We start from the raw sequence: 27,201 nt of genomic DNA, 5'->3' as shown, positions 1-27,201 counted from the left end.
CCTGTGGATTTTTAAAAAAATGTGTGGAAATGAAGAACTGTCTTTTTGTTTACATTTTTTCATTTTTATCTATCATTGTTGTAGGTCTATGGTACGACAGAGTATTAGGGCCAAATTGAGGAAAAAATTAATAAATCTGAGATTACGAGAATAAAGTCATAATATTATGAAGTAGTAATTTTTCGTGTTATTTTCTTTTTTTCTCGTAAACTTCTGACTTTATTCTCATAATATTACGACTTTTTTTCTCGTAAAGTTATGACTTTATTTTTGTAATATTACGACTCTTTTTTTTTCTCGTAAAGTTATGACTTTATTCTCGTTATATTCCGATTTTTTTTCTCGTAAAGTTATGACTTTATTCTCATAATATGACGACTTTTTTTCTCGTAAAGTTATGACTTTATTCTCATTATACTACGACTTTTTTTCTCGTAATATTACTACTTTTTTCCTCGTAATTTTACTACTTTTTTCTCGTAAAGTTATGACTTTATTCTCATAATATGACGACTTTTTTTCTCGTAAAGTTATGACTTTATTCTCATAATATTACCACTTTTTTTCTTGTAAAGTTATGACTTTATTCTGGTAATATTACAACTTCTTTTCTCGTAATATTATGACTTCTTTTCTCGTAATATTACCACTTTTTTTCTTGTAATATTATAACTTTATTCTCGAAATATCTGACTTTTTTTCCCTCAATGTGGCCCTAATACTCCGTAGTACATTTGCACTTTGGCCTTCACTGCATCAGACTTATATACTATATACTTAGACTATAAACTGTGTTACCTTCATCAAAATGATCAAATGTTTCGCGGCTCCAGACAGAATTATTTATTTATTTATTGGCCAAAAATGTCTCTTTTGATAGTAAAGGTTGCTGACCCCTGGGTTAGGCATTTATCTCGATAGGTCGTCGGGTAGCAAATCTCGCGAGAGTTTCTTGCAGATCTCAGATCAGATTTCAATTCGCGGGTTACCTTCTAGACACGACCCGACCCGACCGAGGATCCTGCTGTCAGTTGTACGTTTTTCTGAAGAAAGGAGAAGGTGAGTGTCAAACAGGTGATATAAATCTATGTCAGGGGTTGCAAGTGTGGTCCTCTGTTGTTTAATTTAAACGTTTATGTGTTTAGCATTGCTAATATTTTATATTTTAACATGCTAAAGCTAGTCTGAAGATAACGGTCAACTAACGGTAGGTGAGTTGACGTCATCATTTAGGTGAGTTGACGTCATCATTTATATTTGGTGCAGCCAAAAGACCTCTTAGCGTCTTATGAAGCTGCTGTTTAGCTACTTAACCTAGTATTATTTTCTAAGTATGTGAGCAACTGTTTGGTGAATTGTAATGAAATGTTGTACAAAATATTCATAATCCCCAGAAGATGAATTTTAATATTACAGGCTGCTGCACTGACACAGCTGTGGCTAATTAAGCCTGATTGAGTCTGACTGGAGAGCAGAGAAACAGAAAGCTGGTCTGTCTGGTGGCACTTTTTTTTTGCAGACATTGTGTTTTTTTTTTATGTTGATATTCCTTTTATTATTTTGTAATAAAGCTGAATTCCACCTTATTTTTTTTTATGAAATAGAAAATGAAAATAAACTTAATTCATCCCTTTTTGACCCTGATAAAGAAATACACCTTGTATTTCAATATTAATTTTTGTATTTTAAAACTAAAAATCAAATAACCACACATTTTTTGTTTTTTAATATCCGTTTGTGAAAGGAAAATCAAATGACCAAAAGATACACTGACCTATGTCTTTACATTAATTGTTGAAATTCAGTTTTATTACAAAATACCAAATAAGCCAAAGCTGCATGGTGAAATTATCACTTTTCAGACAAGTTGTTGTTGTATGTTCAATGTTGTTCTATGAGACTATAGTTATATATTGAGCAACTCATCATGTGTAGACGTACATAAGAAAGTATTGGGTCCACCTTGACTTAGTAGTCACATTGTATCATATTTAGGGCCCGAGCACGAAAGTGCCAGGACCCAACGGTGTCCTGGCACGGAGTGCAAGGAACCTATTGTTTTTGTCAGTATTATTCTTTTTCTGCTGGAATATCGCGTTTTTGACGACCTTAGCCATCCCCAAAACTCACGAAAAGTGGAGTATGCGTCAGAACTGGTGGGAAATTCAATGTTCTGGAGTGACTGGGCTCGGGTGTCTCCAGGGGGCTCCATAGCGCCCCCTAACGTACGCAGTTTTTCAGAGAAAGTTTCTTCGATCTTCACGAAATTCAAGTATGTCATTGCTCACGCCCTCATACCTGGATTAAATGATTTTGAGATTTTTTCGGCAAACAGGAAGTCAGCCATGTTGGACTTCCTGCGTGATTTTAGAATTTACGAACGCATATTTGAAGACTTTAGGATGCACAAAAATGTATGAAACTTTACACGCACATCCAAACTAGTAATTACTTAATTTTAGTGGTGAAATTTTGCTTGGGCGTGGCATGTTGGCTCTCTAGCGCCCCCTTATGTCTTTCAGATTTTGAACATACCTTTAGGTACTCGAAAACTCATGAAATTTGGCAAAATGATAGACACCTGTGAACTTTATGTAACTGCATAGCCATTAGGCTCAGTGTGTTTTTATTCGGCTCTATAGCGCCCCCTAACGCGTTGAAATTTTAACTTTTGTCAAAGTTGATCCGATAATCATGAAATTTGGTATGCATATCCCACTCATCATTTGAAACATATTCCTCATTGGGTTTCATTAGCTCCGCCCACCCGGAAGTCGGCCATATTGGATTTCATGTCACTTTTAGCGTTTTATAGGCCGCGTACTTTAACGAACTCCTCCTACAGATTTAATCAGATCGATTTGAAATTTGGTCAGGACCATCTTAAGACCTTGAGGATGAAAAGTTATTAAAATCGTGAGTTTTCACTTAACGAGCGGAACGTGGCGTGGCGTCCATTTTGAGCCATTCGCCATGAAACAGGCAGTTATTGTAACTCAACTGTACATAGTCCGATCTGCCCCAAATCTCTCAGGTATGATGGTGGTACAGTCTTGAGGACATGTATATGAAAAATTATACTCATAGCCCCGCCCTAAGACGTTAGCCCCGCCCCCTTTCATATCTCATGAACCGTTTATAGTAGAGTCTTGTGGGATGTGTCATATCACTCAGCAGAGAGTGGGTTAACCCTAACTCAACTGTACATAGTTCGATCTGCCCCAAATTATCATTTGAAACATATTCCTCATTGGGTTTCATTAGCCCCACCCACCCAGAAGTCGGCCATATTGGATTTTATGTACGATTTTCCCAATTTTTTCGTTTTATTGGCCGCGTACTTTAACGAACTCCTCCTACAGATTTGATCATATCGAGTTGATATTTGGTCAGGACCATCTCAAGACCTCGAGGATGAAAAGTTATTAAAATGGTGAGTGTTCACTTAACGAGCGGACCGTGGCGTGGCGGCCATTTTGAGCCATTCGCCATGAAACAGGGAGTTATTGTAACTCAACTGTACATAGTCCGATCTGCCCCAGATTTCTCAGGTATGATGGTGGTACAGTCTTGAGGACATGTATATGAAAAATTATACTCATAGCCCCGCCCTAAGACGTTAGCCCCGCCCCCTTTCATATCTCATGAACCGTTTGTCGTACAGGCTTATGGGAGGTGTTATATCACTCAGCAGAGAGTTCCTGTTTTATTGGTTAAGGGTAGCCCCGCCCCCTACACATTAGCCCCGCCCCCTTTCATATCTCATGAACCGTTTGTAGTAGAGTCTTGCGGGATGTGTCATATCACTCAGCAGAGAGTGCCTGTTTCATTGGTGAAAGTTATGCCCGCCCCCTACACATTAGCCACGCCCCCTTTCATAACTCATGATCCGTTTGTCGTAGAGTCTTGTGGGATGTGTCATATCACTCAGCAGAGAGTGCCTGTTTCATTGGTGGATGTTATGCCCGCCCCCTACACATTAGCCCCGCCCCCTTTCATATCTCATGAACCGTTTGTCGTAGAGTCTTGTGGGATGTGTCATATCACTCAGCAGAGAGTTCCTGTTTCATTGGTGAATGTTATGCCCGCCCCCTACACATTAGCCACGCCCCCCTTCATAACTCGTGAACCGCTTGTCGTAGAGCCTTGCGGCAGGCGTCGTGGCGCTCGTCAGAGTTTCGGTTTCGCGGTGCCCGGCCGCGTCGGTCGGCGTCCCGCCAGCAACCCCGACCCGCGAGCAGGGGCGAGGGCCCTTTCATAGCTGCGTGCAGCTCTCGTTGTCTTTATTTTAGTCATTTGTTTAACCTCTTTTTTTTCTTCTCTTTCTCCTCCCTGTTGATGATGTGTCATTTCCTTGTTTTTCCACCAATAGGCTTGCTCATTGATGGAGAACCACCCTCCCACTCTACTGATTAGTATAACACAATATAGGTGTACAAGCTACTGCTGAATGCTCACAGTTACCCTGATGAAGACCTATGTTGGTCGCAACGTGTTGGTCATTTTAAACAATTATTGCCATGTAAAATAAAGGCATTTTAATTTTGTTCAAACACTACAGTGTGCCTTGGATTATTTTTGAGGGAGACTTGCATTTTGTACTCTTTTCCACCCATGCAATGAGCCTTTCACAAGACTGAATGATCCCAATACACCTGAAGGATCCAAAGAGCACCTGTATGTGATTACCACAGAGACCCAGCAGCGCTTCTACTCCATTGTCTTCAAGTTGTTGTATATTCTGTTATTTATCAATAATAATTTTGTGGGAACTCATTTATTTCATTTGATAGATTTATTTACAGCTGAATATTTTATTTAACTCAGTAGTGCACAGACCAGCTCAGTCAGCTAAATGCTTTGCTGAGAAGAGGTCTACGTGTAGAAGCCCAGTGTCTGTAACTATTGTGCTAATTTTATTTAATTTAATTTAGATTAAACACAACCTGGTGGCAAGACAGCGGTGGACCTCAACTCCAAACTTCAAACAACACAGACTTTGCTGCAAGGTGTTTAAGACCAGATCATCTACACATGCATGCTCAGGTAAGTAACTAAGCAAGTATGTTAAGTTTAACAAAACATCTGATGCAATGAATATCTTCCCTCTATTCTATTTTTAACACCCTGAAACACCAATGGTTGCCCATGTTCCACACTTGTTCCTGGTGCCTCCTTTGAGGTATAAGTGACCTCATTGGCAATCAAACCCTGACCCTGTCAGTACTCTGCTCTACATGCAGAGTAAAACTACACTACAGGATCTCTCTTTCCTGTGTATATGAGCCTCTCACAGAAAAACAGACAATATGGAATCTATTTAATTTAATTGTCCCCATGTCCTTATACTCCCCCAAGCATCACCATCTGTGATCCGCTAATTCTCTTTGCTGTGGGTAAAAACAGACTACGATGATTCCTCCAGGCTTTGGCCGTATGGCCTCAGCTGTCCACCAACCAACTATCCAACCCTGGATAGGACGGTGGTGCTGATGGTGCTGGATGTTTATTTTGTCCCACCCTCTGCCCGTTTCTCATTCATGCATCAACGCTGGCTGGCATGCAGATCCGTTCGACAGCTGTCCCCTTTGATCAGATGCTTGGCAGGCAGCAACAGAGCTGGTGGTATGGGTGTCTTGGCGGGTAGCTGCCCCTGGCACAAGGCAAGGGGCATAGAGGCTGGGGAACAGATGTTGAGGACGGGGGTGGCAGGACACTGCAGGACCTGTCTGGGATATGGGATACAGGCTGGACTCCAGAGAGATGGAGTCAGGGAAAGAGAGGATGAGTACGAGGCAAGCAACCTAGAGGGGAGAAGCAAAAACAGATCAGGTGAATACTATATTCAGTTTCTGTTTTCATTATTGTTATTATGGCAGCAGCTGAATCTCTGATATGCTTACACAGTGCTCCTCTATGTAAACGTTCCAGCTCACACAAACTCAAGTTAAACTCGTATCCTAATGAACCTCCCAGCTTTAACAGTTCCCTTGCAGTACTTATCTGCGGAAGTTTATTGTCCTCAGTACACTTCAGATTTCCAAAATACGCTGAGTGTACATGGTGAGTTAGCATTAGCACCGTTCTAGCCCTCTCTTTGACAATTAATTTTAAGTATCTAACTGCACTGGGGCTTCTTCTGGCAGGGCTACGACTTGGGGTTTTAATTTTGGATGCTTCAGGGAATATGCTAGGCATTTGTCCCATGTCAGCATTTTCTTCTGTTGGCTTTAAAAAAAAAAAACGAAATAGAGAGCATAACCTAATATATCAAGTATACTTTCTTATATCACTTTTATGTACTTCATTAAGAGCCAGCCTTAGTATGGCAAAGTGCATCCACAACTTTTCAAGTTGTGACCCTTTGCTGTTATTCAGCCCTGATTTAACTATTAATAGCTTCTTTCAAATTTATATCCTATGTTTCGTTTTAACTCGTCTCTTATTTCTTCCCTCTTTTCTTATGTCATCCTTATGTTATCAGTCATCTGCCTCCTTTATACTCATATTTAAAGGCATTTGCACCAACCCATTTGCTAACATTTATTATCCTTCTTTACACTTATATGGCTATTACAGATACTGCACACATAAATTTGTATTGTTGCAGTACGCCTATTTCAAATGCATTTCTCTCCAAAGCCAAGATTGCTGTACCAAGCTTTCTAAGACTAAATGTCCCACACCTCTTTGTAACAGGCTCATTTATGAGGCCTGGTCAGGGCCAAGGACTAACGAAGGGAGACAACCGAAATCGGTGTGTCTGAAATTAGAGCAGTGGGAGGTGTGCAGGGAATCAGTCAGCATCTTCCCAGTTTCATTACAGCATGGACCATTAGCTGCTGGCAGGTCATTGACATTCCTGGTCACGATGTTTAGAGCTCTGCTGCCACAATGCCAGTATGAACCAATCAGGCCACTTGTAAACACAGAACACAGATGCTAATGAAAGTTGATGGGCCTTTTGTATTGGCTGAAAGGTTTCTGGAAAATATGAAAAGGACATTTTGCTGAGTTGTGTTGTGTATAGGAAAAATAAATAATAACCACCTCAATTCTGTGCCGAATGATTGCAGTTTGATTTGCATACAGTATTTCCCTGTATGTGTGATTTGGAAAGTTTTCAGGTACCAGGTGTTTTTTCCTCACACCTTTACCTTCATAACAAACCATCTGCCAGTGAGGCAAATCTAATGCTCATCACACCTCTGTGGCTGACAGGTTGTGGTTGATGCACCACAACAGTTTGCCACAATCCTGCAGATTGTGAATAAGAAACACTCTGAATTATTAAAAGATCGCTCTTGGCCATGATGCTTGGAGCCCAGTTGTCACAACATTAGCATGTTGAGAGTAATATTCTGAATATAGTGTCCACCAAGTTACAGCAGAATTGGTTGAATTTTAGATAAGTCACTGAAAGAAACATGTGACCTGGAGTTATGTGGTCCATATTTTGAAATTAGAGAGGATATTACAAAAACTGTTTCTGATACCACAGGCGCTATGATTTTTAATCACCTTTGCATAATGATAGTAGTTTGGTATGTAGATGATGTTTTGATGTTTAAATGAGGCTAAACTTTTGGCATGATAAATGTGCTCGCAGGTGTTTTGCTCATTGTCACTTTCAGCAAACAAGAGTGACTGAAACTCTGGCTTTACACACTGTTTTTCATGTTTATAAAACAAAATACGCCTGCCGGTTGCAAATCCAATGATGATTACACCTCTATGTTAGACAGGCTCAGAAACACGATCCAAACTAGCCTGAGGATGTGTATATGAAATTAATTTTTTTCTGTCTTCATAATGGTTCTCTGTAATGAAGCCATGTTGTCAAGTTTATTCATGAACCAACTATACATACTGCATGCTACAGTTAGGCAATTGGAATATGATGATGTATACAGTGAAACATTGCGATGGACGAGGATATCGTTGTTGGGGGTGTGGGTGGACGGACTCAACTCTCTCAAAGTGTGACAAAAACGACGTTAAAGATAGCACTGGATAGGCTCAGTTTGATGAATGACACAACAACAACATTGACAGCTCAGTGTTAGATTATCTACACTATATGGCTAATATTTAATTATCAAAATGTAAGCCTTTTATAACATTAACGCTGAAAACACACCAAGCAGCGGCAGATTGTGTGCTGCGGCGAGCTGCGGCGAGCTGCTTTGCAATGCGGTGGCCGCTACGAGCTCAGCAGGCTGTGGCCTTGTGATTCTGCTGTTAAGTACTGCCAAACTAAAAGTTGGGGATAGTTTAACCAGAGTATACCCGCAGGGAATCCGTTAACATATACTGTGACTCCTGTGACATGTTGACCTATGTTACAAAGAATTTCTTCCCGCCTGAAACACGTGAACACACCTCCCGGCCGCAGAAAAATTGTTTGGTGTGTTTCCAACGCAACTTTCCTCACAGAGCACAGTGTGAAGCTTTTGTCAGGAAAAAAGCATTGTCTGTTTGTATTATATTGCATAGAGCGCACATGCCGCCACTGATTAATTTAACTATGTTAAGTCAAGTGTCTCATGCTGATTGACATCACGTTCATCATTTTATTCCTGCCTAGTTGTCTTAAAGCCTGTGGTGTTAATGCACAGACTGAGCGGAGTTATTAAAATTCAAACAAACCAACAAACCAACGCAGGTGAAAACATAACCTCCTCCCTAGGCCTTTGGCCTTGGTGGAGGTAATAATATAAATCAGCGGGGACATTACAGCGCAGTAGGCGATTGTACTCTTCAATTCTCAAAAGTCAAAGTGATCATGAATCTGCAAAATCCTAGTTGACAATGCAAACTCTAAGAAACAGGGACGGGTGTTTTTGCATAGACATTTGCAGTATGTCTGACAGTTAATGTGCGACACCAACTCAGTTTGAGTATACTTGGAGTATCTGGTTCCCCAACAAGAGCAGGAAACTTGCTCCACAGAGAAAAGGCTGCATGGGATTCAGCTTTTCCCCAAGTTCTTTTCAGAATATGCATATCATATTCTTTTTGACAAATGGGGTGCTAATGATCAAAACACAACTCACAGAGGCCTTTAAAGAGCCTGTCAAATTCAGCAGGCAGGTTGATGGGAGGAAGGGGAGATGTCATGTGTCAAAGGAACAGGTAGCTACGCTACCACTTGAGAAACAAGGGAGAGGATGTCAGTGAATAATGTAGGTAGGAGTTTTGCATGACAGAGGTTTGATATGCTCATTTGACTTGTCACTAAAGAGTGTGTACAGCTGTATGTGTGCGTATCAGTGTGTGTGTGCATTTTTGAAAACCTCCAAGCTGCTGATTTTGTTTTTGTTTTAAATTCATCTGAAAGACTCAATGAGCTCGTCTGACTAAACCTGAAAATACATTGTGGTCCTTCTAAAAACAAGGCTGTTGAGATACAATTTTTTATCTTGAAAGAATAGGAAGTAAATTGAGTAGAAACGGTGCAAAACCAAAGAAGAATGCAAAAAGAAAAACAGGAAGGGAAGTAGCAATGATTCTACGGTATAGGCAGAAATAATAAAATAGCCCAAGCCAAAAAGAAAGGAAAGGTAAGCAGAGGATCAAGTTGTCAGCTGGTGGCAGCCACTTCTGATTCAGTCAATCATAATCAGTTCTATTGTGAATAACTGAATATGAATCACTTGTGATGCATATTCCTCACTCATACTTTTGGCTTTGTAATACAGTATGTGAGCTGAGACAGAGACAGTCTCCCGCTAGAGTTTTTGATAATAACTGAAGGAGTAATGCTTTCAATTGTCTGCTAGTGAGTACAGGAGCTATCCATCATTGGCCTTCGCTGTCTTCATTTTCTCTAATTGGCATTTCCTGTGGCTGCCGGTTAGAAGTTATCCTGTCTCCTTGTGCAATCTGAGGTGCTAAACCTCTTGCTATTCTGTATTTCTTTGCATTCTCCCTCTTTTCGTTTTTCCTTTTCATCTCTAACCTACTCTGCAGATGTTGCCAAGCTTTCTGCATTGCTCATAGTTAAATTGAAGCTCCCTCCCTACTCCAAGCCAACTTTCAGCTTCCATTTAAAATCTAGATCAGAGGTCGAAACCTTTTCTATATGTCAATTTACAAAGATAGACGACCGGTGGGCCAGTGGCATTTGTGTGCATATGTTTGATGTTATTTTTGTTATTTTAAATTTTTTTTAATTTTTTTTTTTCAATTTACATAGTAAATGATAGTCACACTATTATCTTATAGTTTTAAATAGGGTGACGCTGCCACACTACTGTACACACACTTACCTCTACACATAACAAACAGCGAGAATTACGAATAATAATTATTGTTGAATATGAATAATGCTGTCGAATTATTCCTTATTTTATGAACAGTGGTTTCCTGGATGAAAGCCCTGTGTTGTTGGGCCTGTCCACCTCACTTCTCGCCCGCCCTGTGTGTCTCTTTTGCTCTTAATTTACGCTCTGGGAATGAGAACGAGCTGAAATATTGTAGTATAGTATTCGCTTTTTCACATTCCATTGAAAATGGCATAGCATGCCCACACTGTCATAGATCTGATCTAGATGTTTGTCCATTTCTCTCATATTTTATATCCCTCTTCCCTCTTCCTTCGTCCCTCTCTGTTTCCCAGTATCACTTCTTGATGAGGTCGACGACCTACATCACATCTTATCAATTCACTGTACTGTAGTTCCTTGTAGTAAGCCAGCAGAATTCAACTGTCAGATATTTCTTTGTGTGTCAGGTGTGACAGTGTACTCTGAAACACAATAATGTTGCATTTTAGCTTATGATACAAATGTTCATACAGTATGGGATATGGAGAACACAATCAGGGCACACTTTCTAGTTCAAAATAGCCTTTACATAAGATGGTTTTGTTTGGATCAACAGTGTATAAGTCCGTGACCCTAGCAAATCAGTATTGTACAGCATTACGTCTGTCCTAAGGTGTGGGGAGAAGTTATGAAAATGAAATAGTACTTGCATTTACTCTACTACGAGTATGTTTTTTTGTTTTTCATTAAGCACGGGAGAAGCAACAAGATAACAGCCTTCAAAATGAAAATCTCATGGCTGGAATTTAATTTTCCTAATTTCACCCCCTCGCTCCCTCCACATATCTGTATTCCATTATTCATGGATGACAAGAGTTGCCACGGAAAGTCTTGCCCCACTTTTCCATTTTCCCCCCTCTTGAAATATGTTGAAATAAAGCTGAAACCAATCCGGCTTAAGGCCCTCTCTATGTTTCCTCATAGCTCCTTCCATTCCTGAAGTCTAAATGAGAATTAACTGGGAATCGGGCCTCTGTGTGTGATACAGATTGCAGTTGGAAAGCAGGTTATCCTTTCACAGGAATAGGCCTGGGATGACACGACACAACACCTTGTTTTTGTTCCCAAATCCGCAGGTGAACAATGGAAGCACTGTGCACTGGCATCAGCTGAGCCAGAGATGCCAGCCTTGTCTCCTCTGCACACTCTGTTTTCTGCTGACGAGGGACAAGCCATAGTGCAAAAGTGGAGCAAACAGCTAAATATACACAAAAAAAAAAAGTTCACTGCCCCACAATCAGTAATGTGCTCCTGTGTGAATACATTTACACTATGCCTGTCTGTGAGTGGATGCATGTTTGAATTTTTACTTGAATTAATACAAATGTGAATGCGGTTGCATTAGCTTGCATGTTGTGTGCTTTGATGCGACGCAGAGCTTTGTTTAGCTGTGTGTAGTTGTGTGCCTATATTGTCCGGGTGTATTACAAGTCTATAGCTTTGGGGTTTTTGAGTTCTTCTCTGGGAGATGTGTTCAGTCTTTCCATTAACTATTGAAAACAACATCTGCTTTGGAGAATTCCTTGTCAAGCTCTGAATCCTGAAGCAGCGAAGAGGCTTGAAGAACCATTAAATATGGGCTCCTGCTGCCACTGAACAGTCATAATGCACAACTTGTGGCATTGGGGATTTCACAATATGACAAATACTGACGGCCAAGAGTTTTTCTTGACATGTGTTTGGGTGCCAGGAGATTTTTCAGACAAAAGTTTGAACTGCCAAATTCCTTTAACTCCAGCTAAAGTTTTCTTGTCCCTAGTAGCGAACTAAGACAAAACGTGTGGATGGATTCAATTTGCACATTAGCTGATAGTCTTCAAGGGAGTACTTAGATATGGATTTCTACGGAGGGTTCTCGGAACATGATTTCAGCTTTGTAATTAAAATTTCATCAAGTAATGAAGCGAACCAGAGGCTAAATGAGCATAAAGGTTAATCATCTGTTCAATAGCTAGAAGGTCAGACTTTGTGTACTTTGGATTATGTGAGATATTAAGTCTGTGCAGGCTGCTAATATCGGCTGTGCGCTGACATGAAGCTAATGGACATGTTAAGTGTGAGCTCTGACAAGCATTGTCGATTAAAGGTTAATTGTTAATTATCACAATGTGTTGAAGACACCAATAGCACAGCAGGAAGGAAACAATAATTGTTTATGACCTTGAGACAGCTTGAGAGAGAGAGCTTAAATGAGAGACTGAGAGGCAGAGAAAAAGAGAAAGTGTCTGCTCTATGTAATCTATGTGTGCAAATGTGTTTCTGGATGTATTCAGCAGACACACAGTCTTATTTCATCTGCCTGCTGATAACTATGTGGCCTTTGTGCCTGTGTTAAAACCTACTTTAGGAAATGATTGCAGGTGAATTAGCCGGCCCTGAGAGTCTTATGATTATGAAACATTGCAGCAATCACCTAATGGTCCATATCCGAGGTCCGTGTACGTTTTGATAGTTTGTTCACTGGATTAAATCCAAAGTGGTAGAAACGAGAAAACAACCCGCACCTTCATCTCATCCTGTATGTCTACAAAGTGCTTTACGAAAGTAAAACAAAATTATTTTTACTCTATTGTCATAATTTTAATGTCTCTACTGAAATGGCCTGTGTTGAACAATGAAAATATTATAAATATGCAGACTATCATAGCTATTTACTCACGTACTTATTTATTTATTAAACTTTTTGCCCAGCTGCTTCCCAGAGGAGCATAAAGTGAGCGATGGACATGAATGGAAGTTAGAAAAATCCAGCACACAGATTTTAAGAGCAATCTTAAACTTTTTCATGTCAAAGACCTCCAAAATCGATGTACAATAGACCACAGACCCTGGATGTATAAGAGGATGTGCCATGTGCTTTTGCCGTGCATGTTAATAAATAGCCTACAACTACGTTAAATTCTGTTTATTTCATGCTAACAGCATTAGCTACTGGCTGATAGTCGGTTGTTTGGGAACAGAGACGTTAATACATCCACCACAGTACAGGCTCACAGCATACAGCTCATGGGTGTAATATAAGATAATAAAAGTGTTTAATTACAGCCAATATATCCATTGTTACAGCCGCATACAACTAGCAGGAAGCTGGCAGAACCAGGAAGGGGGATCCCTCCTCTGTTGCTCTTCCTGAGGTTTCTTCCTTTGTTTCTCCCTGTTAAAAGGTTTTTTTTTTGGTTAAGTTTTTCCTTATCTGATGTGAGGGTCGTACTGTAAAGGACAGAGGGTGTCGTATCCTGTACAGATTGTAAAGCCTACCAGGGAAAATTTGTGATTTGTAATTTTGGGCTATACAAATAAAATTGACTTGACTTGATATGTCATATGAGCGTGCAGGGCGGTGCAGTCCTGTGGGTCTGATGCACGTTCATTATGCCGAAGAAAATAACTCTGGATTTGGCTATTAGTTAATTTTATAACTTCTAGGACATACTGATTTAAATGAGGGCTATTTAAGTCTTCGTACTGCGAAGTTGATTTACTTCCAAAAGAAATGATCCTCTGATATACAGACATCTCTTTATACGTCCATGGCCATGGACTCATTGGCGTTTTCAGTCCCAATTTGCTTCTATACCCTTTGTTTCTAATGAGTGAGCTAGGGTGAGTGAGAGCTGTCTGGTGATGTTACATCACATGTGGAAAAGCCTCCATATATGGACAACTACTGTTCCCATGCGAGTGTAGTCTTGATTGACAAGTTTATTGATTAGTTGGCCGGACCTGTGAGAATGCTGACTTGCCGACGGGGCTTTAGTGTTGAGTAAATGAGAGGAATATTTAGCTTCACTGGATGCCAGACAAAGAGCGGGACCGCATGCATTAGCTTGAATTTTTAACTGGCTCATTCAAAGCCTAATTATAGCTTTTTAATTTAGCTCATGAATGAGAATCTGTTCAATTCACTTGAAACAGACGACAAGTGAAACGACACATTTGGTTTAATGCTTGAATGTGTGAAACAGATTGTGAGCTCTTCTGTTGGGTAACCTCCTCATCTCTTCCACAGTAATCCACAGATTTACCTCTGCATCCTGAAAGCTCTTAACCTTGATTTTGAAACAAAACCTGGGTAAATGCACCCAAACAGCTCTGTAAGGTAGATCCCAGTTACCATAACATGCTCACAGTGTGGGGTCATTATTGATTTAGGCTAATCCTTCCCTATATACAGGATTATCCCTGTCTGAGACTGTACAAACCACTGTTTACCAAAGACAACAGAAGGTATCAGAAAGCCCAGTTGAATTCAATCAGACGAGCAGCTAACACTGATCTGTGCTAATCCGGCCAATGACAGGGTCTGTCAGAGCAGGTTGTCATGGTGACACCTGATATTCTGGGATGGAAAAGATAGCGTTTGTTGAATGCCCCGCTGTGTAAAGATAATGATTTCAGGCCTTTTTCGTATTCTGCCAGCACGTTACGAATCATTTTCTGGGCTTTGGGGGAAAATTTAACATTTTATGCCAAACAATAAAGAACTGAGAGTGAGAAAAGCATCAGAGATATAAAGAGGAGATGTACTGTATGTACTCACACATACAATTTCATGTGGTTGTGCATGCATTTTCACATACAGAAAAAAAACGAACCACAAATACAGACAGGAACGCCGACACACACATTCTTACAGTACAGTGGAAACCGCTTATAGTGATCACGTCTGTCTGGGTCAAATTGATCACTATAAGTGGATGATTATTATAACTGAATATTTGTTGATGTGCATCATTTCTCATGCAGATTACCATCTAATTGACATTTGTATATTTATTACATGAATACAAAGTAATGAAACGGACCGCTTCCCTATTTATTGGCTCGCTGCCAATTAATTCTTCTGCCTTTTCCCTCACCGAGGGTGAGGCGTTGCCATTTTTGGCCGGCTCTGCGAGGCAAGCGTGCATGCAGATGAATGGCGCCCCTTTGATGAAGCTCCTCACTCTCTCACCTGGTAGCGGCATGGCGGGAGACGGGCGCCGGTCTGCATGAGGAGCCGGTTGAGGATCGGAAAAAGTTTCATTTTGGGGGCATTACGTGACTATTATTATCAGTCCACAGACACACATTTGTTTTTCATTCAGAGATGACTTTCCTTTTCCCGCCACATTATCATTGTGCACGCAGCATCAGCCTCAGGTATCCAGCCGGAAAGCAGACGGTCCGTGAGGCAAAGTATCAAGGTAGTTAAGTAAAAAGCAAAACAAAAATTCAATCAACGTTAGTCTAACGTAGTTTTAAAGTGTTTTTCAATACGTTGTCATATATGTGGTATCATGTATATGGTACATCTCCAGTTTCCCTCTTGCCAGCCACCGCTACATAGCAAATTGTCGTCTTTTTTCTCTAATCCACTCTCAAGTGGAGTCCACTTCAGGTGCTGTCTTTGCCCTTGTGTTTGCTGGTGCATTGTGTTGACCGCTGGTGTACAATGCGTCGTGAAAACCTGCACACCCCTGTGTTGGTGAGCTGTTTTTGTTTTCCAGCCAAGCTGTAGAGTAGCATGCGACTAAGCCCAATGTGTGATTTGTGCTGGGAAGCTGGGAACCCGCTGCTTTGTTTTGCTGTTTTTTTCAACAACTGTTTCATGCTAATGCGATGGGCTCAGATCTCCTCGCAGTGGGAAAAGATGAATTGATGTTACACACTCCTCCGTTCCCCCCACACAACTCGTTTCTCTCCAGGAGAAGGATGTCTGTAAACTAATTAGTTGTTGTTGAGTTTTGCCTTCTTTGTGAGTGTGGGTGTGGGTATTTTCCACACAAGTGGGTGGATGCATGCCAGGTTATAAGTGTGTGTGTGTGTGTGTGTGTGTGTGTCTGGAGTGTTGAGGACCACAGAAAATACTAGAGTGATGTTTTTCCTCTCGCTTCATTTTCTAACCATGTAAATTAGGGTTCTTGTTTGTGTGGGAGCAAATATACTGCACACTGAGGTCTATTCTTCATAATAATATCACATTGTGACTGTCTAATCATGTGGAAGATGGGCCTCAGTTGAATTAACACCAGCATCCTATGCCTGCACAAGAAAGGAATTAGTAGTGTTTGTTTTAGATTCAGAGTAGAACATTGATCAAATGTCTCAAAATCTCTCAAAAGGTGTGAGTCATGGAGGCAGTATAATTAAGTGCCCCCTCTTTGCATGTACTATGTAATAACCTGATACTGATATTTTCAATGCTTATATGAAAAACATTATTACTAAGGATGTCAATCGATTAAAATATTTCATTGCGATTAATCGCATGATTGTCCATAGTTAATCGCAAATTAATTACACATTTTTTTTCTGTTCAAAATGTACCTTAAAGGGAGATTTGTCAAGTATTTAATACTCTTATTAATATGGGAGTGGACAAATATACTTGCTTTATGCAAATGTATGTATATTTTTATTATTGGAAATCAATTACCAACATAAAACAATGACAAATATTGTCCAGAAACCCTCACAGGTACTGCATTTAGCATAAAATATATGCTAAAATCATAACATGGCAAACTCAAGCCCAAAAGGCAACAACAGCCGCCAGTGTGCTGTCTTGACTATGACTTGCCCAAAACTGCATGTGATTATCATAAAGTGGGCATGTCTGTAAAGGGGAGACTCGTGGGTACCCATAGAACCCACTTTCATTCACATATATTGAGGTCAGAGGTCAAGGGACCCCTTTGAAAATGGCCATTGCAGTTTGGAGTGTTATTTAACCTCCTTCTCGTCAAGTTAGTATGATATGGTTGCCAATGGATTCCTTAGGTTTTTATAGTTTCATATGATGCCAGTATCTTAACTCTACCTTTAAAATTAAGCTTGGTATAACCTCTGGAATATCGATTGCATTAATGCGTTAAAGAAATTAGTGGCGTTAAATAGAATTTGCGTTAACGCGTTATTATCGCGTTAACTTTGACAGCCCTAATTATTACTCTTTTGATTGTGAGTATTGATTTTATTTTTATAATCAAACACTTACATGATAAGATTCTTTAAAAACATTTTTATGCGCAAATCCTTCTCATCCCTGCTGTGGATTTTCATTGCAGGTTGATGTGAGGCTTGAGGGTCTCCACACTGAACGAGGCCTTTGGGTCTTCCACACACCAACATGACCAAATCCATTTCTAATCTTCATATTTGGACACACAATGACTCAAGGCAGAGACATATTGAATGCCCTTTTCTTTGCTCTCCCAAGATTACCTGTCAGGCTTGTCATGGTTGGCTGATGTGGACATTGTTTCAATTCTTTCTTTGAATGTGGTGTGTGTGTGTGTGTGTGTGTGTGTGTGTGTGTGTGTGTGCGTGTGCGTGTAGTCGCTCCAGCAATCATGGGGAGGTGACATTCTTTATCTACATCTTCAGGCAAGTACCTTGGAGCTGCCTTGGTTACAGACCATGAATAGATCCTACATAGCAAGTCGTAGCTTTGTAACATTGCACAGCAACAGAGATATCTTGAGAGTGGTGGGCTGTGTAAACGATGGTATTCTACATCTGAAACGAGACTCTATCTCATGCTTGAATGCACAGGGAACAAGCGAACCAACATAAACAGATGAGGGTTAAATATTCTGCATAAAGAAAATATGTGATGGGTTTAGTAGCAAACCAGTTTCCTGAGGCACTTCATCACTCCAGCCAAAGCACACAAGTCAAGAGGGAGCAAGACAGAGGCACTTGACATTGCCCCCTCTGTTTTACATTTCCTTTCCTTTCATTGAATAAATGTGGTTATAAAACAAAGGACAGGATAAGAAGCAACCATAATGGTACATTTATCTGGAGAGAAGATATCTTTTATCTTCTCAGTCTGAGGAGGAATTCTTTTTCACACCAATTTCATAGGAAAACAAGAGATGAAGATATTTAGTTGATACTGCTTCCAATTCCAAACTGTTGTCTGGATAACCACAATATAACAAACAATCCATTTCGGAGAGTCTCAATACAAATGTGGGTGGCGGTGGCAGCTTTGTAGATTGGAGAGAGAGCCCAAGGCACTGGCTTACCTTAACAATCCAATTTACTTCCATGGAAGATGGCCAAAATACATCAGTGCCACTTATTGCCTGTTCTGTATGTATCTTTTTTCAGATTCCCCCAGCTCTTTCACTTGATGAACAATTTATCTGCAAGGTATCAGTTTCAGGCTTTGTGGATGCTGGGCTACTATTTCATAAGAAAAAAAAAATCAATCCAAATTACATTCTTCTTCGCAGGCATCCCTGCAATGATCCATAATTTACTTATTAGGTACTTTACTCGTAGTTGGCATGCAGCGTCAATGACAGGGGGCCAAGAGAAGAGTGGCCTTAATCACAATATCATTCAAAATAATATTCCCTGCCCAAAAAGTGATGTTCAACAATTTTGCTCTTCCAAACATTGTAATTACTGAAAGTACAAAATGCAATTTCACTGGCCTTAATATGTCTGTGGCAGCTGGGTTGCGTTATTAAAATGACAGTGATTTAAACTACACCCAAAAAATATTTCTTGAGTAGCAAACTTCTATTTATTGCTAATCGCAGACAAAATAAAACAGTAGTACTCATCATACCAACAGTTGAGTGCATATGTCTCTGTACTTACTAGGACTGGCAATCGATTCAAAATATTTAAACGCAATTAATCGCATGGTTGTCCATAATTAATCACGATTAATCCCAAATTAATCACACATTTTTTATCTTTTCAAAATGTACCTTAAAGGGAGATTTGTCAAGTATTTTATATTCTTATCAACATGGGAGTGGGCAAATATGCTTGCTTTATGCAAATGTATGTATATATTTATTATTGGAAATCAATTAACAACATTTAGTACTGCATTTAGCATAAAAAATATGCTCAAATCATAACATGGCAAACTAACTGGCAGCAGGAAACAACAGCTGTCAGTGTGTCAGTGTGCTGACTTGACTATGACTTGACCAAAACTCCATGTGCACTGCATTTAATTTCTTTCACTGCTGCTTTTGCTCTGTTGCTTGCCATCTTTAATGTAAAAGTGTTTTAACATGTTTGTGAGGATACAATGCTGTCAAAGCAACCTCTGGAGTTTACATTGCTGCCAGCTCACTCCTTCAAAGACTCTATCTTTATTACTGGAAAGCATTCTGTTAATGCTGGTTTATATGGCTCTCTCAGAGTATAGTGGGTAGAGGCCATACTGCACAAACTCTTTACTATTAATGGGACGAAAGCACTACATTTTATTGCAGGTCGCTGTGCAATTTACACAGTGTACATTCAGTTATTGTGACATTTTCTTCGTCTAAAACAAGAAAAACGTATTTCCTTTTGTTGTATGTGATCATTCAGCGTAAAAGCTATTTTGCAACGAAAATAGCTGCAGTGGTTGTTTTCCTGTCATTTCCGTTGAAAATGCCACTGCCTGTTATAGAAATGGCACACAAAAACAAGTTATAGGTAATTTTGAACAAAATGCCACCATGAAATTATGTCCACTCAAACAAACTGCTTGAAGCTTTGTTACCTACTTTTGCAGTTTGAAGCATTTCAGACCTTTCTATAAGCATAACAAGATGGGTCTAATACAGTGGTGACTTTATAAAAAGCTTGGACTGATATCTGTTTTATTATTTCCTGTAAGAATCCTCAACAGCCATTTTTACCCACTTAAGAGTTGGATAGATTGCTTCCATTAAATGTCATGAATAAGTAATTGGAATCTTTGCTGCCGTGATGGGGAAATTATGAGGAAATTGAATTTATACGAGCATACACGCAGTAGCACATATGACAACACACACACATTTTAATTGAGTCTATTATGTTTCTGAGTCATCCAACTCCTCCTAGGCCATGACAGGCCAGCTGATAATATAATGTGATAGGTCTCTTCTCACACCCCCAACCCTGTGAAGACAGGAAGGAGGTAATAATTACAATGACTTTAGTGTACTCACTTCAGACATTATTGTGGCATTCATCAAAACCCTAACAGCCGTTTTGAGGGCTGGTTGCAAACGTCAGCCAGCATCCACCGCGTTGACAGCCAGAAATAGGTTTCTAAATGCCACCTTTGGACAATTTAATGACATTTTCTAAGACTTTCCTAAACATGGTTAACCGCCACCATTATATCCCTGTTCACTTAGTGTCTGTGCTGAGATGAAGCGTGGCGGGGGAAGTAATGGCTGGTTAAGGTTTCGCAAATAGAATGAAGCATTTTCACGGCAAACTGGACCCATTGGCAAGAGCAGGACTAAACTACAATGCCAAACTCTGCTCTAATAAAGCACTCACATCATCACAGATGTCCTTTTCACCACCCATCTCTAAATAAAGTTAGTTCCAGTCCCTGTTTGTATCATTTTAGGGACGCTTTCACACTCACTGATGCACATCGTGCTGAAACAGTCCTTCTGAGAAATGATGCGAGAGTAACACAAAATGCAAGCAAGCGGCCGGTGCAGTTCACCAAAGTGGCTGAGTCAATGATGTACTAAGCAGCTACATGTGAAGTGAAACAATTATGAAACTATGCTTTTTTTCCGTTAAGTTGGTCTCAGTAACTTTTGGAAAAAGTATATATATTTTGCATCACATTCGATATTATATTTATATTACTTCCCTATACAGGGTTGGACTGGGAACAAAATTCAGCCCTGGCAATTTTCATCTTTTTCTCTTCGACCTTCTGCTCCCACCTTTTCGCTTTTTCTGTCCTTTATTTTTAATTCAACTCTGCTCTTTTTGTATTGATTTCATTTGATTATTTCCCGCTTGTCCTCTGAACGGATTCACTTTAAGGGATTGGGGGAGGTGACGATGGTCGGTACCACTGCACCTGCCGTATAGGTAGCCTATTTACAATTTTGGGACCGTGTAACCTCTAACTAGATGGGCTGTTCCAACATCAAGGTGGCCGGGGCCGACAGGCCAATTTTTTTCCCACAATTTATTTTTCCACATTGCTGGTGGTGGCTTGGGCCGGCCTTTCTTGCCAGAATTGGCAGTCTGAATTTCCAGTCTGAGCCTGTCTGTATATTAATATAAACACTAGGTAGGCCTATCACTAATAAATCATATCAGCCTGCTGTACACTGTTAGCATAGATTGCTGACTCTGTTTATATATTTATTATATTTTATTATATTATATCACACTACTGTCACTTTAACCATTTTAATTTATCATGCTTAGACCAGGAATTATGGAAGCGTACTTCTCCTGTCCTTGGTGTCCTACCAGAACAGGACGTGTGCCAATTTAGAGTCCCAACCCATATTAGACTTTGGCCTATAGCTTACCAGCCCAAGAAATGGAAGGTTTTACATTATTTTGGTTCACAGAGTAGCACTGTGTATGTGTGTGTGCGCGCATGCACATTGTATTCAGGCCTGGCTGCACAGAAATTGTTTCCCGTGCCCCGAGTTCATGTTTACCTGCAGGGTAGAAGTAGACTTAACGTTGAAGTTTAACTTAAAGTTTAAGTTTGCTTCATTGCGGCTGACTGGATGAATTGCTTATCCCGACCTGCCTGAAAAAAAGGAATGCATTTATTGTAAAGGTCATTCACTGCCAGCATAGCTATTGAATTTGCTGAACCTTGCCCTTTTTCTTTTCCACTCCCAAACACAACAAAATATACACATACACATTCCTCAAACTGAAAAACATAGACACATCTGGAACTTATGTCCACACTGAAGTCTGCAAGGAAAATGTCAGTGTTAGAGGGACCGGCGGAACAACATTAGCCAGGTCTGCTGATGAATATAGAAGTAGACTGCATGAGATGAGAGGAGGGCAGGTAGAATTGAAGGTGTAAACTCTGACGAGCACAAAATGAGAAATTGGGGAAAACATTTCAGGCAGAAAGTGGCTGGAGGTGCTGATTATGCAGGAGAGAGGAGCTGTGTGTCTCTACCACTGCATCAGGGTTGGACAGTAAAGGACTAAAGGGACTGCAAAGAATGACTGTGTTTCTTCATGACTGCACTTTCTGTCTGTCCCCGTCTGTCATCGCTCTCTATATTACATTGTACGTCTGACTCACCGCTTGTCCTGTCGCAGTTAATCATAGTGTAAGTCTCAGCAAGTGCTCATAAACATGTTACAAATGTTAACTTTGAGTGAAACAGAAAAGAAACAAGACACAGAACTCACTTAACGCCTCATACGGATATGTGAAAGGAATAACCTCTGCTCTATCGGTTAACCTTCTTTCCGGAGCTTATCTGCTCTTAATGAACACAGCTACCCGTTAAATCCTGACAAATGGACCTCAGGTCGCCTAACGAGCAGAGAGCCACATCTATTACCAGCTACACATACCTCACCTTGCTAATGCTAATGCCAAGAGAGCTTTAATGAGGGTCGTCTTGACGTCTGACAGAATGTTTTGCTGAATCTACTGCCTGGTGCAGAATACATAACAAGGCTCATGTTTCACTTGCAATCTTTCTCTGTTCCCTCACGATTGTATTTATGATAAATACAACGCACTTCTTGCTTCATCACTTCATGCTACACCTTTTTCAACATTCTCTCCTCTGCCTATTATAATGAGTTGCATGCCTCCTTGAGTAATGTTAAATGGCCCATGCTGATGTAACTGGTTCAATTACTGCACAAGGTGCCCAAACTGAATACTAAAAAGACAGCTTATTCACAAGATGAGTGAGAAATACTTTGCAAGAAAGAAATCAATGTATGTCATTTATACCCAGACGGAGACCCTATCTGCTGCAATTTCAAATGAACCAATTTACTCAAATGCTCGAAACTGAAGTCAAACCTGCATAACCAACCATTTTCAAAATGTGCGCCTCCACACAGAGCTTTGACCTGCACAATTATTCAAGGTGGAATGGATTCAAATAACCTTCTTAGAAAAGTGGCACAGGCTTTAAGCAGAGGGGGCAATCATAGGCACAGAATGAGAAACCCAAGTAGGGCAGCAGCTGGCTGCAAAGAGAAGAGGATCCAAGCGGAATAAAGAGATCCTGCTCAGGGCCTGAGGGCGAGAGCACAGCCACTGTCCTGGAACAGAGGGGTGCTATCAGGACACTGGCACACTGACTTCTGCTTTCATTACTTCATGGGTGGGAAGAGGGGTCAGTGCACATGGACACTCAGACACCTATGGGATGATTAACAGCGTCTTTCACTCTGCTTTTAATATTGCTGTCTCTACTGGCTTGCACCGACTGTATCTCAGACGTCTTTTTTCACACTCTCCTCCTCCAGGCCCAAACTGCAGAAAATCAGCTGTAACGCTTCAAACTGATGTTAAAGCGTAGGCACCAATTAGGCAGCAGCCTCTCGAATCTCTTTCTATGAGTCATACGTTTCTTAAAAACTAATATATCCTAACCTATATGCCTAAAATATTGAGTTGAGCATTGTTTGTTTCAACATTTGGGAGAAAATTGCTTAATTATTCTGAGCTTCCCACGACCGCTGAGAGCTACCTGCTCTTTTACTATTCCTTTACTTTACGGTTAGCCATTAAGCATTCAAGTCACTAAAATTAGTTTGTTGACCATTCAGCGGTTCACTAATAAGCAACAGTTTTCCACGGAGAGTCAGGCATTTAAAAGCAATTTAATTTATCGAGGGACTTTACTCACAGGTACTGTTTTAGCATTAAAAAAAGCTCAAATCATTACATGGTAAACTCAAGCCCAACAGGCAACAACAGCTGTCAGTGTGCTGTGGTATGTCTGAAGGAGACTCGTGAACCCATTTTCATTCAGATATGTTTTGGTCAGAGGTCAAGGGACCCCTTTGAAAATGGCCATGCCAGTTTTTCCTCGCCAAAATTTTGCGTAAGTTTGTAGCGTTATTTAGGCTCCTTTGTGACAAGCTAGTATGACATGGTTGGTACCAATGGATTCATTAGGTTTTGTAGTTTCATATGATAGTATCTTCACTCTACCTTTAAAACTGAGCCCTGTACAATCTAAATATTGCAAGTTGCATTAATGCGTTAACTTTGACAGCCCTAAAAATATTGGATAGATTTTTTTCGTCAAAATCTGTCCATGTCAGTGAATTGGTAGAAGTGCTCTGAGTTTCCCAGGCTTGCTAATTTAGGTTTTAATTAAAGTTTGCAATCAAGAATGGTGCAGCGCAGATAGCATGGGCTCATATTGTACATGTCGGAAAAAGATAAACTCTGTATTGACTGTGTGATATTATGAGATAAATATGGCCCTCATAAAATATTCTCAGTGGACAGTAACAATGATCGACCATTACTTAAACTTCACAATTACCAGATCGATGGTGTCTTGGCATCAAGTTCCTGGTGTTATAATTGTTTGCTGTCACTGTAGCGCACAAGCTGATGTCCTCTTATTAAAACGGGAGAGATGTGGTGTGTCTACTGCCAATAGGGCCGTCTATTATTCAGCAGCATCCAACATCAATTCCTGGAACATATTCAGAATTGAGACTGACTTCCTCCCTGGAAACCATAAAATATGATTTCCCATATCTATTTTTTTCTCTCCCGCCCTGGTCGCTGCAGAACATGATTGAATATTTAAGGAGCCTGGGGATAAACAACAGGCTGCACAAAGACATCGGAAATATGCATTTCTGCAGAGCTCCGACTGATAGGATGCACCAGGGGGCGATTTGTCGTGGATCCCAAGATTAGGACTGTGTGCCAAAACACTTTTTCGGTCATATCCTTTAGTGGAATGTAAATGGAAACATAGTGAAACAATGAAGTTGGATGCATATTTGAACATCTGTACAGTGCATCTACTTACTTATCTTTTGGTATTTGAAAGCCAACAAAAAAACTCCACCTGACACTGCATAAAATGTGATACTTTTAATTTTGAGTTGAAATTGTTTTCTGAAGGATTTTTCTTCAGAAATAATTTCTTTCCTAAAGAGTTTATCTGAATCCTTTTCTTCCTTTTTGGACTCGTCTTACATAGCAGCTTAGGAGTTCAAGAGGTAAGATGATCTTTTGTTGGGTTGCTTTGACCTGTGTAACACTTATACGAGCCAACTTTAAGAAGTAACAGCCAAGAGAAAATAACTTTAGAAGGATTCTTAACAAAATAGTCTATGCTAGCACTATTCACAGTCCTACACTGTACTGCATATGTCAACTCTGATGACTGCTTGTTTGTGTGCATGTGTATCAGCTAAGTAGATTGTCCCCTTTCTGCTTATACGTTTTTTTGGGGTCTTTCTCCACAGCCTGTTTAGTTGCCGCAATTAAAAAAAAAACAGCTCTAAGCAGCTAAGTTTAATGACTTTCCATCCAAAGCCAAGTTTTTTCATCTTGTGTGTGTGTCTTAGTTTGTGTCTACTGTATATGAAAATGTGTTCTTACATGAAAAAGAAACAGAGAGAGATGAAGAGAAGTTGAGCAATTGATTATATTCTTGCTTAAACTAAAACACACTACAAACATCCACCCGCTGTATTCATCTCTATCTGAGCTTGTGCTGAAGGTGTGTGGTATTATGCTGACCTTCCTCAAAGCAACAGATAAGGGGAAGGATTATAGAATGGATTTATACATTTACTCTGCTTTTTCTCCTGGTTTGAAAGACACTTAGGGAAATGATTATAACAAGCATTGCCCAAAACAACTCCCATTTTTAAATCTCAGTTAGAATAATGAGCCTCAAGCTTTATATATTTGTTCCACAGAATGTATATATGAAGAACCTAACCACAACAATTCTCGGGTCTCTCCTGAAATTAAGCCTTTGAATTGTATTCCAATGTATATTTTTATTTAATTGCTGCATTCTTAGTTTAATTATGCAAATTAATGTATGGAATTTAGCTTAGGGGGTTTCAACGGACCCCCGACTTTTTTCTGTGCTTCAATTTTTGAAGTTATCTGCCCTGACAGTGAAATTTATGCGTAGTTCACACATTACATGACTTGAGACCTGATTTTCCACTCGCTAGCCGAGAGGCTTGCTGGTGTATCGCAGACGCATTCCAGATATCTGGCACGCTAAATATCTGGACCTGTCGGGGAATCTGTCAGGGAGCTACAGCCAATGAGAGCATGAGACACGGGTTGAGAGGAAACCTGGCAGAGGGGTCGCCTGTAACAATAGGAACTTAACTATATGTGTTGCATTTGTAACACGGACCAAAGTTGTTGTTGCACATAGAGTGTTGGATGTTTGCATGAATATCACACAGTGTCTAAACTACATAGAGGAAATAGTAAAGACATGTGGAAACAGGCTATTTTGTATACATGTGTGCCAACGACAACATCAAGCATGTACAACCCGTGTCACTTCTCGTGCGTGACGAAACGTAGTTTGGAAACCTCATCAGGGATTTTTCCCGGTGAAAGATCTTGTAGTGTGTGACCCCCTGTCACCGGTCAGTCATGTAGTGTGAAAACTACAACAACTTAAAGACTCCCGATTACAAGACAGCAAGTTGTGTAGTGTGAACAGTACAGCGATCTGATGACTTTAAAAAGTTGTGTAGTTTGAACGTGGCTTTAGTGGGATAATATGCATGTTTAACGATGTTGTCTATAAATGGTATTTAGTGGAGACAAGCTGTGCAAAAATTTAGCCATTTTGTGTAAATGAAAAATCTGCAGAGTTTCAGCAACACAATTTTTCATTTAAATTAATTTACAGTTTTATTTCTCTCTCTGTGTAAAGTAAGCTATTGTGCCTGAATTAACGTAATTACTCTAGTTGACTTAATTATTGTTAAAAATTCAGATCTTAGTTTGCATTCACACCTTATAAAGCAAGAAGTAATAATGATATGGCTCTCTTTGGTAGTACATTTGCATTTGTTGCTCACACACACACACACACACACACACACACACACACACACACACGCACACTGCTATAGGCTCTGGAGACTGCCAGAT

General features: G+C 40.0%; 1 long non-coding RNA gene across 1 annotated transcript in view; it reads left to right on the top strand.

Moving 5' to 3' along the window:
* The first annotated feature begins 486 nt into the window (after positions 1-486).
* Positions 487-27,201, top strand: part of LOC141755648 (uncharacterized) — a 104,719-nt gene continuing 78,004 nt past the window's right edge. Inside the window, exons 1-2 of the long non-coding RNA XR_012591314.1 lie at positions 487-1,059; positions 4,935-5,046. This is a non-coding gene — a long non-coding RNA (uncharacterized LOC141755648). The remainder of the gene's footprint in view (positions 1,060-4,934; positions 5,047-27,201) is intronic.

Source organism: Sebastes fasciatus, chromosome 18 (genome assembly GCF_043250625.1).
Source record: "Sebastes fasciatus isolate fSebFas1 chromosome 18, fSebFas1.pri, whole genome shotgun sequence".
Classification (NCBI taxonomy): Eukaryota; Metazoa; Chordata; class Actinopteri; order Perciformes; family Sebastidae; genus Sebastes; species Sebastes fasciatus.
Note: the sequence above shows the minus strand (reverse complement) of the source record. Positions and strands in the feature narration are given on the sequence as shown.